At 43.3% G+C, this 14,884-nt stretch overlaps 1 protein-coding gene across 2 annotated transcripts in view; it reads right to left on the minus strand.

Moving 5' to 3' along the window:
• LOC124283619 (synaptotagmin-7-like) overlaps nucleotides 1-14,884 on the minus strand; it is a 482,711-nt gene that overhangs the window by 293,490 nt on the left and 174,337 nt on the right. The gene's annotated exons all lie outside the window — the stretch shown is intronic.

A 14,884-nucleotide genomic window follows, 5' to 3' on the forward strand; every position in this document is an offset into this window, starting at 1 on the left:
CGCGCTTTAACCACTAGGCTAGCCCACCGCCCCGCAACTGTTTAAGAAAAAATATCTTCCCCTGACATTTCTACCCCTTCTTCAGCACCCATCCACAATATAATCGTAATTGTACATGCTGCTTGATCGGAAACAAAACTGTGGGGTCCCACAGCGGGTATGCCTTGGAGCGCTGATTGATAGGATATTCCGTTTCCACATTTTATTTTGATTTTATTTGGAAAATAAACAAATTGTTACATTTGAACCTTCTTTGTTACAGTTGCCCCATCCACCTGTTACAATTGCCCCGTGCTAGGGGTCAATTGTAACACTTGTAGTCATTGCATTTGATACGTAATAACTTTGTAAATACATGATAGTGAACTTGAAACGACACTGAGGTTTAAAGCCAAGAAGCCAATGTACTAGTTAGTACCGATTAACTTTGTGAGCGGTCGTCTGGGATCGAACTACAAGAAGTTAAGTAAAAAGTGTTACAATTGACCCCGGTCTCCCCTACGCACGCACGCATGCACGCACGCAGAGACAAATCCGCACCATACGTTCTCTCACCCGACTCAGTTTCCATCCCCAGACTATTTAATGGTCGCTCCCTTTAAAGAACAAAACCTGCCACCACCCACCTAACCACCCCCTTTCGCACAAACATCCCACCCGACCCAGTTCTCGCCCCCCAAAACCTCAACACACAACCACAACACTGTAAATATGGGGCAGTCTCTTTTACGTGCCTCAAGCCGCTCTCACAGTCGCTCTCAAGGCGTGCCGATAAACTGACAAATTATTAATTCTTCTGTGATAAATTACGTCGACCGTGCCTATATGACGTGACCACGAGAACGTCACACGCCCGAGTCTCAGAACGTGTTTTGTGTGGACAATTAAAGCAAGCTTTTTCAGTTACACCTCAAATGAAGAGGTGCCGTGGGTTCACTCTCCATTAGCCAGAGTCTGACCAAAAAAAGTCTTGTTGAGACAACATTGCACTATGGTTAAGTGAGAGGACATCGTGCCATGTCCGAACTTTTCTATGACCATAAATCTTTTCAATCCACCGGAGATTAAACTTGACAGCTCGTATTACGTAATATGTTTACAGACAAGTCGTCCAAAACGAGAACAATGAAACGCCCCGTTAATACGGACGGGGATGTTCACAGTACAAATAACCCTCAATAATCTGAATTACGTTTTGGACTGTACATGAGCCATATGTCCCATTAGGGGCGGCGGGGAAGCCTAATGGGTAAAGCGTTGGCTCGTCACGCCGAAGACCCGGGTTCGAATCCCCACATGGGTACAATGTGTGAAGCCCATTTCTGGTGCCCCCCGCCGTGATGTTGCTGGAATATTGCTAAAAGCGGCGTAAAACCAAACTCAGTCAGTCAGTCATATGTCCCATTAGTTGGATAAAACAAAATGACGGAATTGAGAGGTGTCCGGATTGATCTCCTTCGGTGATCGTAGAGAGGGTATTGTTCCTGATCAAACACAGCCAATGTTATTGTTGATCTTTTGAGCTAGATTGTCTATCTTTACAGCCCTGGGCCCAGATTTTCAAAGCTCTCTTAGCGCTAAGATAGTCGTAAGTTAATGTCAATGTATGGCACTTACGACTATCGTAGCGCTAAGAGAGCTTCGAAAATCTAGGCCCTGATTATTTACTCAAGGAGGGGTATTTCGCAATGGGGTCACAATGTAGGGTAAAGCTGTGAATATCTTCTCAGTGTTGTCATGCCGGGAAAACAAACGAACACAAACAGTACTTCATGCAACACAACGTTCACGCCCTTCCAGCTTGTGTATAGACGTAATATCGCCGACAGCGTCAAGACACCCCATTCGCCCACTCACACAAGTGTAACCGTAAAGGTCCGGGTTAGAATTGATCTTCAGTAACCAATGCTTGTCGTAAGAGGCGACTAATGGGATCGGGGGGTCAGGCTTGCCGACTTGGCTGACACATGTTATGGTATCCCAATTGCGTAGATCGATGCTCATGATATTGATCACTCGATTGAGTGATGCACAATCGATTATTTACATTCCGCCGCTATATACCTGAAATAATGCTGAGTGCGGCGTAAAACTAAACTCACTCACTCACTCACTCACACCGTGACCGTGAAGAACCGGAAGAGAATTCAGCAACCAAATCTGGCCCTTCAGGGCGACTAAAGGTATCGGGTGGTCAGGCCCGCTAACTTGGTTGATGCATGGCATGCCATCATGTCCCAATTCTGTAGATCAATGCTCAGAACCATGCATGGCCACAATACCCCAGGACGTGGTAACGAGTGCTGATACGCGAGGTCAGTCTGTGTCCATACAGCCACACGTGGAGGCTCCTTGAAGCAATCGGGGTGGGGGTTGGAGTCGCTTGAGGTCAGTTTGTGAAGCATAACAAACTAAACATTTGTAAGGACTGACTTCAATATATATGTGTTTATGGAGATTGATGTCAAGTTAATATATAGAATATACTCTCCACTCAAAATAAAAGATCCGGAGTTAAAATCTGATCATAATAATGACATAGCAGATTCTTAGGTCTTTTTCCACTCAACAGTAGGCACTGTTTTGATCACGACTGACTGTCTTCTGTGAGTGAGTCAGGTTTTACGCCGCTTTTAGCAATATTCCAGCATTATCACGGCGGTTAACACCACAAATGGGCTTCACATGTTGTACCCATGTGGGGAATCAAACCCGGGTCTTCAGCTTGACGAGCGGACGCTTTAACCATTAGGCTACCCCAACGCACCCTTGTCTTCTGTGAAACACCGGAGAGCCAGACAAACGGCGTGTGTAACTGACGGGAGGAAACCGCAGACCCTTTTACGATCAAAAACACCTCTCTACTCATAATCCGATTTTTGGAAGACAATAATCAAATTGAATATCTTTTGACTATCAAACAAACCCTCTGTGTGGATATAATACAATTATTTCCCTTTGTACTATCAAACACTCTCTCCTCTGTTGCTTCGTAGTATGATGGCATACAATTTCATTATTTTAATCCGAACTTCGGGTCTCTGTGATGCAATAAAGAAATGGCTGAGCGACCTTTGGAGAATTATCCAGTCAGTTAGCCAGGCATTGTCTCACTGACACTGTTGACCTATATCTCTCACTGCGGGAGTCTGCGGTCAGGTTGATGTACTCTGACAATAAGAAGTTGACCTGAGATAGGAGACCACATTTGCCTCAAAGCTTCTAGCAATGAATAGTTCACTTCCGACTGGAGACAACATTTGCCGCAAGCTTCACATTTGACAAAATTTAGTCACTTGGGGCTGAAGCATCCACGACCCTTTGCGCACACATGTAAACGGACAGACAATATATAATTTAATATCAGCAAATATCCTGAAAGTTATCCAGTTGACATTTTCACTCGTGTCTGTCCATTGCGCCATAATATCAACCATGTCATATCCCCCGATGTTGTAACCATGTTACTGGCCGAGGAAGGCAATTATTCTCTATTTACTTGAATCATAACATACGTCCTTTTCTTAAAATGTATTGACATTTGGACCATGTTGACGGAAGGGGTTATCTAAGTGAGTTATCTTGACACGTGATAAAATGGGGGAATTGGTTCCTTTCTTGAATGGAGGTTATAGAAGGTCAGTAAATTAAAATGTTTTGTAGAATAACTTCAAAGTACAATAACACGGTCTTGATCAGTTCAACAGTCACAACATTTCTGGTGTCCCCCGTCGTGATATTGCTGGAATATTGCTAAAAGAGGCGTAAAACCCAACTAACTCACTTACTCAACAGTCACGTCACTGTGTCTGTTCACAACTATCAAACAGTTTTTTGTGTATTTTTTTAATTCTTTTTATTTGTTAACTATCAAACAGTTGGTTAGGCACGGATGTCCCAGCGTCTGCGGAGAGTTGTATCATTAGGACCAGAGAAACCATAGACCGTGGGTTCGAATCCCAGATTTTCACTGATTTCTTTTCTACATTTTGCCAGCTTGGCTAAACTGGTTTTTCTCTCCCGATTAAACTAACACGCCGTCACTTAACTTAATTACCATTCAAAGTGGGATTAAACCAAACTCACTCACACATCAAAAGCAACGTTTGTACTATAATCGAGGGTACCAATTTCATCTACGGAGATCCGTGTTAGAACTGGTTTTCAGGAACCCATCCTTGTCGAAGCTGGCTCACTTCTACCACATGTTTCTACCAAACGTTTCGGAAAAATATGTACAATATGGATTGCTCGGAACTGAGTTGATAGGAATGGATCGTGAAGCATATTTTGCCAGTATATATTACCACAAACATGCCCTAACACGGTTCGCAGATTTTAGGGAAACGAGAATTTTCCCTTTCTGTCACTTGCATTATATGATATAATGAGGTACAGTGGCATGGCTACAGACAAAATGAGTGAAAATTCAGAGAATGTAACCAGGAACAACTGTGCCCAGGTCCGTGACCAATGGCGATACTTCAACAGGCAGTATTTTCTTACTGGTCCACTTGTCTATATTTCCTAGTAAAATCAGGCTCTGATATTATAGTGAGTGAGTGACTTTGGTTTTACGCCGCTTTTAGCAATATTCCAGCAATATCACGGCGGGGGACACCAGAAATGGGCTTCACACATTGTACCCATGTGGGGAATCGAACCCGGGTTCTCGGCGTGACGAGCCATCGCTTTAACCTCTAGCCTACCCCACCGCCCCTCTGATATTATAAACTGGTCGAATTAGACAGTTGTTACAAGGCAGTTCATACATAAGAACAAATTTGGTTACATTAGGACGATACTTTCTTTCTGGAATTATGCACGACCAGTGGTCCAAAAATGTCCCCAAGCATATCACATCATCTTTAAAGATGATACCTTTGGTTCGATATAACGCAATAAAACCAGAGTTTCTACAGGGGATCCATTTCCCACCAGCTGTACACAACCTCTTTATTTTTATGCACTGGCGGAGAGCTTAATGGTCTGTTGTCTCGGTGTGAAGAGGTCTATGGGGCTTAATGTCCACAAGAGCCGTGCAGTTCTTTTTACAGTCATTAGGCTCAGCGCAAGCTTCTCAGTGGAGGTCGACTTTGAAATATACCATCTGTACCCGATACTGCATCTTACGTATATGCAGCGATTCATCAGCAACAGGAAGACTTCCTGTCCTGGTTTAAGGAAATCCTCTGACGTCAAGATCCCCTTCGTCAGGCTTCAGTTGACGTTTCTCGATGTAAAGAAAAACTTTAGCAAAATGGCGCTCAGCACCGAGTCGTGAGGCAAAAACGGAATTGGTCAGTCTGACTCTATCGATGTCTCTCAAAATAGTAGCTAGACGTAACACATGCTGTTTTGTTTTTAGATACAGATCAGAGAGCTGTTGTTATTTTTGTTCCGGATCGTCGTGTCTGTGTCGACGATGTTTCCCTTTGTAATGGTTGAAGGAATGTTTCCTGCCGTGAAAAGGTCAGTAACGGTGCCCCGGAAGTTTCAAATCGGTATTATTGGTTTGTATTACAGAATAACGGGGTCCACGTCTAAAGTGATACCATGCACATTAAATGAAACACCAAGAACAAGGAGGGTTGGTCTAAGTTAACCCTCATCACGTACCGCACGTGCATTTGTTTCACTACTGCGCTTACCCCCTTGTAATACAAACCAATATAAGCGATTTGAAACAATGATCGTTTGTTAAACAACTTTTTCCTAAGTTGAATAAAAATCTAAGATTTATTTTTTAAATTGGCAAGGTAGAATTGTGAGGATTCGCAATCTTAATTTCACTGTATTCCATTTACATTTTTGTTCAAAGTGAAATTCACCGGTACGTTTTCACTGCAAACAGACTAAAGCTATTAATGTCTTTTGGAAATCTTATACGCAGTATAATCAACGTTCTTGTATACACACATGTATCGAATTTCGATCACTGACCAGATTAGTTTATGTTACAGTTAAAGATAGGAACGGCATTCCATAAATCCTTCACATGAACAAAATCTGGACCTTTAGAACTTCCCGTGGAACCTTGGCCTCTAATGACTTGCTCGGTTACGTTTTTGCTGAGGATCAATTATAACCTGGGCCCCGTTTCACAAAGCGATCGTAGCGCTACGACTGTCGTAAGTCTATGTTAAAGTATGGGTATTAAGATCACCTTAGCGCTACGATCGCTTTGTGAAACGGGGCCCTGGATCTTCACGATTGTGAGACTGAGTGATTGTGTTTGGTTCAATTCCGACCAGCGTTTCGGTTACACCAAGGCGTATCAACTTCATGTGGAAGAAGAACTCGTGAAGATCCGGGTTAGAATTGGTCTCACCCGTTTAGATTGGATCACCCGTTTTTCCCTTATGTAAAGAGTGAGTGAGTAAGGGTTTACGCCTCAGTTAGCAATATTCCAGCAATACGGCGGAGGAAACCAGAAATGGGCTTCACACATTGTACCCATGTGGGGAATCAAACTCATGGCTACGGGGTGACAAGCGAACGCTCTAACCACAAGGCCACCCCACTGACTCCCTTATAAAACGAAGGTTCATGGAACATGTCGAAACCTATGTGATAACAGATGATATTAACTTTCAATAGAGAATTTCGTGACTGACATCTCGTCAAGATACCACAGGAATCTAGCAAACTACGGCGTTATACAACATTCACTCGCTGGAGTGTGAACGTGGGTATTAATGATGTCTCTGACTGCTACGCAATGCGTCAGCGGTGTTGTACCGATGTGCCAAAATCAATGGTCTTACAGCAGGCTTGAGACCGGGACGCCCACTCATGTGTAATGAATTCGGCTTGTTTGATAACCTTATGTCAAGCTTAGCACGCCAAAGATGTACTACCTAATTAAGCTTGTATTTCCACAGCATTTGCCATTACAAGCGACCTGTCTCCTAATTAATGCCTGATTATAACTGATTTGCGATCCGAGTACAACAGGGTAACCTTTTATAAAAGCTACTGCCCTGATTGACGGTTCGAAAGGAAGAAATGTTGCAGCTGATTAATCGTGAGGTCAGTTGCGGGTAGCTTGACCATTTTCACATCACTGGAGGGTGTATTTCAAGGGGGACGCCGAAGTTGAATCGTGACTTTGGTTTTTCGTGAGTTTGGTTCCAGCAATAAGACGTCGGGGGCGCCAGAAATGGGATACAAATATTATTCCTAATCAGGGAATCGAACCCTGACCTTAAGTGCGAAAAGTTTAAATCACAAGGCTACCACATTGCCTGTTGGGACTTAGAGCATAGTGACGTATCAGTACTCAACCCTCTTAAATCTGCCTTTCTTCATAGGGAGGGCGGTGGGGTAGCCCAGTGGTTAAAGTGTTCGCTCGTCAGTCCGAAGACCCGGGTTCGATTCCCCACATGGGTACAGTTTGTGAAGCCCATTTCTGGAGTCCCCTTGCCGTGATATTGCTGGCATATTGCTAAAAGCGGCGTAAAACCATACTCACTTAATTCCACAATGTGCGCTTGTTTGATGATACCCAAATACCCAAAAGGACAAAGTCTCATTCTGCTGCATGTGAGCCCATCTGATCATGGCAACCTTCAAGATGACAACTCAAATTAGGAATAATTTCTTAAATTATGTCTCTTTTTCACAACTTCAGTAAAAGTTGTTAGCGACGACCGGATAAAAGCAAGTTGCCTGGAACTATTTCCTCTTATAAAACCATTGTGGCATTTAGATTTGAAAAAGTGTAACTACCGTCTTCCTGAAATGAAGAACAAGTGTGCTGGAGACAAAATGTAGCTCTGACAGCAAGTGAGAAGAAATGCCAGTAAAGGTGTCGGACCAGCAAAAATCAGGAGTGATGACTATCATTGGTGACAGTGTCCAGTAGCATGGGTTGACAGTGTCCAGTAGCATTGGTTGACAGTGTCCTGAAGCATGGGTTGACAGTGTCCAGTAGCATGGGTTTGACAGTGCCCAGTAGCATGGGTTGATAGTGTCCAGTAGCATGGGTTGATAGTGTCCAGTAGCATGGGTTGACAGTGTCTAGTAGCATGGGTTTGACAGTGTCCAGTAGCATGGGTTGATAGCGTCCAGTAGCATGGGTTGATAGTGTCCAGTAGCATGGGTTGATAGTGTCCTGAAGCATGGGTTGACAGTGTCCAGTACCAGTGTCAAGTAGCATAGGTTGACAGTGTCCTGTAGCATGGGTTGACAGTGTCCAGTAGCATGGGTTGACAGTGTCCAGTACCAGTGTCCAGTAGCATGGGCTGACAGTGTCCAGTAGCATGGGCTGACAGTGTCCAGTAGCATGGGTTGATAGTGTCCAGTAGCATGGGTTGACAGTGTCCAGTAGTATGGGTTTGGCAGTGTCCAGTAGTATGGGTTGACAGTGTCTAGTAGCATGGGTTGACAGTGTCCAGTACCAGTGTCCAGTAGTATGGGTTGACAGTGTCTAGTAGCATGCGTTTGACAGTGTCCAGTAGCATGGGTTGATAGCGTCCAGTAGCATGCGTTGATAGTGTCCTGAAGCATGGGTTGACAGTGTCCAGTACCAGTGTCAAGTAGCATAGGTTGACAGTGTCCTGTAGCATGGGTTGACAGTGTCCAGTAGCATGGGTTTACAGTGTCCAGCACCAGTGTCCAGTTGCATGGGTTGACAGTGTCCAGTAGCATGGGTTGATAGTGTCCAGTAGCATGGGTTGACAGTGTCCAGTAGCATGGGTTTGGCAGTGTCCAGTAGTATGGGTTGACAGTGTCTAGTAGCATGGGTTGACAGTGTCCAGTACCAGTGTCCAGTAGTATGGGTTGACAGTGTCTAGTAGCATGGGTTGACAGTGTCCAGTACCAGTGTCAAGTAGCATAGGCTGACAGTGTCCTGTAGCATGGGTTGACAGTGTCCAGTAGCATGGGTTGACAGTGTCCAGTACCAGTGTCAAGTAGCATAGGCTGACAGTGTCCTGTAGCATGGGTTGACAGTGTCCAGTAGCATGGGTTGACAGTGTCCAGTACCAGTGTCAAGTAGCATAGGTTGACAGTGTCCAGTAGTATGGGTTGCTAGTGTCCAGTAGCAGTGTCCAGTAGCATGGGTTGACAGTGTCCCGTAGTATGGGTTGACAATGTCCAGTAGCATTTGTCTAGTAGCATGGGTTGACAGTGTCCTGTAGCATAGGGTTGACAGTGTCCAGTAGCATGGGTTGACAGTGTCCAGTAGCATGGGTTGACAGTGTCCAGTAGCATGGGTTGACAGTGTCCAGTAGCATGGGTTGACAGTGTCCAGTAGCATGGGTTGACAGTGTCCAGTAGCATAGGGTTAACAATATTCAATAGCATGGGTTGACAGTGTCCAGTAGCATGGGTTGATAGTGTCCAGTAGTGTGGGTTGACAGTGTCCAGTAGCATGGGTTGACAGTGTCCAGTAGCATGGGTTGATAGTGTCCAGTAGTGTGGGTTGACATTGTCTAGTAGCATGGGTTGATAGTGTCCAGTAGTGTGGGTTGACAGTGTCCAGTAGCATGGGTTGACAGTGTCCAGTAGCATGGGTTAACAGTGTCCAGTAGTATGGGTTGACAGTGTCCAGTAGCATAGGGTTAACAATATTCAATAGCATGGGTTGACAGTGTCCAGTAGTATGGGTTGACAGTGTCCAGTAGTGTGGGTTGACAGTGTCTAGTAGCATGGGTTGACAGTGTCCAGTAGCATGGGTTGATAGTGTCCAGTAGTGTGGGTTGACAGTGTCTAGTAGTATGGGTTGATAGTGTCCAGTAGCATGGGTTGACAGTGTCCAGTAGCATGGGTTGACAGTGTCCAGTAGCATGGGTTGACAGTGTCCAGTAGTATGTCAATCCAGCCTTGGACCTCTCGATGTCTGTATTTCTACCCAGCCTGTTGAGCTAACAAGGCACCTCTCCATAATCTTAATCAGATATACTTCAAATGATATATCCCAAAGATATATTTTCTTATTACACGATGGCTTTAGGAAATCTTCCATGATGAAAGAACGTCCGAAAGTCACTGATTGTTAGATTCCACTAAGTACCTAAGAAATATTTAATATTTTAGCCGAAAGATATACATTAATGTTGATGAAACTTCAAACGAAAGATGATCAAGGAATATTTCAGAGCGTAAAAAATAAGAAGAAAAAAACCCACCCAGAATACCTTCCAACGATTCGGATGATACCTTATACTTCCATGAGTTTCTGAAAGTCTCTAACTACGGTCTGAAGGCAGATTCGTTTTATGATCGTCGAAAAAGGTCATCTGTGCTTTTATGCCTGGTTTCGTCATTGGGTGACGGAAACGACTCAGTATTTGAATGGTTAAGTGTCAAGATACTCCGTTGGAAGTCCAACGTGCTTAGTGTCATCGATATAAAACCGTATTGATTGAGGGTAGCGAACATTCTCAGTGCCTCGAAACGTGGCCATTGAATGATAGTGTGCTTGTCGCCTGTGGAGGGGGAGAGCCATAGGCCATATTTACTTGCGGTCATTAGGACAGATCACCAAAAACGAAACCAAAAAAGTCAATTGGGCAAAGGTTTCACGGGAAGTTTTAAAGGTCGAGTTTTTTCATGTGAAGAATTTATGGCGTCAATCGAACGCCTTTCCCACGCTTAACTGTTAGAAAGGTTGATTGACTGGTCAGTGATGGAAATTCAATACATCTGTGAATAAGAACGTTCGTTTGATTATACTGTGTATAAGATTACTGGATAAAAACATTAAATGCTAGCGACTGGTGATTGTTTATATGGTGAGGGTATCCTATTTAATTGAATTTTCTACAGTAAAAAGGATTTAAACGTATTACCATGAGAGGTAAAGAAACGGGATGGTATGTGGATGTTGATACAGTTGGTCATGGATATAGTTTAACGCTGTATCTGGAGGATGACGTCATTTTTATTGAGATCGTTTCATCAAATGTAACAGTAATACGAATAGGTGCAAAAACAACCTTGCCCACCACCCCTTTCCACTCACACTACCAACTTACTCACCCTTCTTATATCCGGTGTGACTAACGGGATCGGGTGGTCAGGTTCGCTGACTTGGTTGACATGTGTCATCGTATCCCAATTGAGTAGATCGACGCTCGTGCTGGTGATCACTGGATTGTCTGGTCCAGACTCGGTTATTTACTGACCGCCGCCATAGAGCTGGAATATTGCTGAGTGCGGCGTTAAACAACAAACAATCAAACAGTTAATATCCCCTACTTCTGCCAATACTCTTCTTTTGACCTTTTTACCTATCCCATACAGGATGACACTTTCCTAGAACCCATTACACGGGACGTTATTGGAAGGGAAAAAATCGGATCTGTATAAAAAGCAACACAGCATGTGGTAGGCCTACATACCTACATACTATTTTGAGATACATCGATAAAGACCGACTGACCAAATCCGTTTTTGCCTTAAGACTCGGCGATGAGCACCATTTTGAGCTTAAGTTGTTCTTTACATCGAGAAACGTCAACTAAAGCCTGACGAACGGGGTCTTGATGTCAGAGGGTTTCCTTAACCCAGGACAGGAAGTCTTCCTGTTGCTGATGAATCGCTGCACATACGTAAGATGCAGTATCGGATACAGATGGTATATTTCAAACTCCACTGAGAAGCTTGCGCTGAGCCTAATGACTGTAAACAGAGCAGCAGAGCTATTGTGGACATTAAGCCCACATAGACCTCTTCACACTAAGACAATAGACCAATAAGCTCTCCGCCAGTGCATAAGAATAGGAGGTTGTGTACAGCTGGTGGGAAATGGATCCCCTGTAGGATAGGAACTTGGGTTTTAGGTTTTATTGCGTTATATCGAACCAAAGGTATCTTCTTTAAGGCTGATATTTCCTGTACATCTCATGTACGAAATGTACCTATCTTTCATTTTAACACACGTCTGTCCAAACATAAATCACTTCAACATCTCTTCTAGTTATAGTCTGTTTGCAGTGAAAACGTACAAGTGAATTTCACAGTGAAATTAAGATTGCGAATCCTCATAATTCTACCTTGCCAATTTAAAAATTAAATTTTAGATTTTTATTCAACTTAGGAAAAAATTTGTTTAACAAACGATCATTGTTTCAAATCGCTTATATTGGTTTGTATTACAAGGAGGTAAGCGCAGTAGTTGGAACAGTGAAACAAATGCACGTACGGTACGTGATGAGCGTTAATTAGACCAACCCTCCTTGTTCTCGGTGTTTCATTTAATGTGCATACCCCCTTGTAATACAAACCAATAATACCGATTTGAAACTATGATCGTTTGTTAAACAACTTTTATCCTAAGTTAAATAAAAATCTGAGATTTAAATTTTGAAATGGCAAGATAAAATTATGAGGATTCGCAATATTAATCTCTCTTTATTTGATTTACATTTTTGTTTAAAGTGAAATTCATCGGCACGTTTTCACCGCAAATAGACTATAGTAAAGTTCAAAGAACGAGTGGTCTATGTCAAAGAAAAAGGGCATGAGTAAAGATTCAAGAAGAGAGAGAATATTTGATTGCCTTGTCCAGTAACATGTCTAAAACATGGATGGACCTGACAAAAGTTGATATTATGGCGCAGCGCCACAGACACGAGTGAAAATGTCAAGTATATAACGTTCAGGATATTTGCTAATGGTAAATTATACATTGTCTGCCCGACACTTGAAGATCCGGGTTAGAATTGGTCTTCAATAACCAATGCTTGTCGTAAGAGGCGACTAACGGGATCGGGTGGTCAGACTCTCTGACTTGGTTGACACATGTCATCGTGTCCCAATTGCGTAGACTGATGCTCATGCTTCTGATCACTGGATTGTCTGGTCCAGACTCAATTCTTTACAGACCACCGCCATATAGTATAGAATGATGCTGAGTGCTGTTTTAAACAACCAACCAACCAACCAGCCAACCAACCAACATTGCGTCCACACGTGTTCCACATGAGCTTGGATGCCTCAGCCCCAAGGGACTAAATTTGTCAAATGTGAAGCTTGCGGCAATGTTGTCTCGTGTTGGAAGTGAACTATTCATTGCTAGAAGCTTTGAGGCAAATGTGGTCTCCTATCTCAGGTCAACTACTTATTGTCAGATTGTCTACATCATCAACCTGACCGCAGACTCCCGCAGTGAGAGATATAGGTCAACAGTGTCAGTGAGACAATGCCTGGCTAACTGACTGGATAATTCTCCAAAGGTCGCTCAGCCATTTCTTTATTGCATCACAGAGACCCGAAGTTCGGATTAAAATAATGAAATTGTATGCCATCATAGTACGAAGCAACAGAGGTGAGAGTGTTTGATAGTACAAAGGGAAATAATTGTATTGTATCTACACAGAGGGTTTGTTTGATAGCCAAAAGATATTCGATTTCATTATTGTCTTCCAGAAATCAGATTATGAATAGAGAGGTGTTTTTGATCGTAAAAGGGTCTGCGGTTTCCTCCCGTTAGTTACACACGCCGTTTGTCAGGCTTTCAGCTTTTTACAGAGGATAATCAATCGGGATCAAGACAGTACCTACTGTTTCAGGGGAAAAAGAAGAAGAGACTGCTAATCTTCGATATGTTGATTGGACTTTTGTTGTTGTTGAAAGTTGAATACGTAACTGGACATCAACCTCCATAAACACACACGTATTGAAGTTAGTCCTTATAAATGTTTAGTTTGTTATGCTTCACAAACTGACCTCAAGCGACTCCAACTCCCATCCCGATTGCTTCAAGGAGCCTCCACGTGTGGCTGTATGGACAGAGACTGACCTCACGTATCAGCACTCGTTACCACGTCCTGGGGTATTGTGGCTGTTGATAGTACGTGACGAAAGAGTATTCTCAGCTGGGTGTGAAGCTTACCATTTTGGTGGAATCAAGGAACCCATGCATGGTGTTGACACACCTAGAAGCATGATCATTGATCTACGGAACTGGAACACGATGACATGAGTGAGTGAGTGACTTGGGTTTTACTCCGCTATCAGCAATATTCAAGCAATATCACGGAGGGGGACACAAGAAATGGGCTTCACACATTGTACCCATGTGGGGAATCGAACCCGGCTTTCGGCGTGAGGAGCGAACGCTTTAAACACTGGGCCACTAGTAGTGTTCCGATTAATTGACTGGTCACAGTGACCAAACGACCAAGCAATCGATCACATTTTCTCATAATCGAACATAAACGATTTTGGAACTACTGTTTTAGTCTTTGAAAAACTTGACAATGGAACATATCTTAGAAGTTGTCAGGGCCTGAAAACATGTTTATTTCTTAGAAAACTCACTCCACTAACTGAAAGGTCATGACTGAATATTTCTCTAAGACTCCAGGAAGTTTATGTTCATGATATATTAGTCATCATTTTAATGTAGCAAGTTGCAACATGTTGCATACTTTTTGCAGTAACAACCTGGATAGGAAAATCTGAAAAATGACGCTAACCAATTTTTTTCGATGATTGTTCGTAGGTAATGAAGCAATCATCAATTATGAGATTTCAACCAATTCCCAACACTATGGGCCACACCACCTCCCCTACGATAACAAGCCTCAACCAAGTCAACGAGCCTGACCACCCGATCCCGTTAGTCGTCTTCAATGACAAGACTGGGATCCTGAAGAGCAAGTCTGATCCGGTTCTTCATGGTAAAAATGTGGGTGAGTGAGTGGACGAATGGGGTGGAATCCAGGAATCCCTGTATGGTGCTGAAAACCTTAAATCAATGCCAATCTGAGAATCGAACCCGTGACCTCAAAATTTGGACGCCCAGGGGAGGCAACTCTGCTCAACGAATGGGTCAAATGAGAAGACTGGAGGATCATTGACCTCAGCGATCGCCTTCACTGTGAGCACCTGTTCGTGATGTCATCAGTTTGGTTAAACGGGACGTGGCCCA

Source organism: Haliotis rubra, unplaced genomic scaffold, assembly GCF_003918875.1.
Source record: "Haliotis rubra isolate DU_JTF1 unplaced genomic scaffold, ASM391887v1 Scf319, whole genome shotgun sequence".
Classification (NCBI taxonomy): Eukaryota; Metazoa; Mollusca; class Gastropoda; order Lepetellida; family Haliotidae; genus Haliotis; species Haliotis rubra.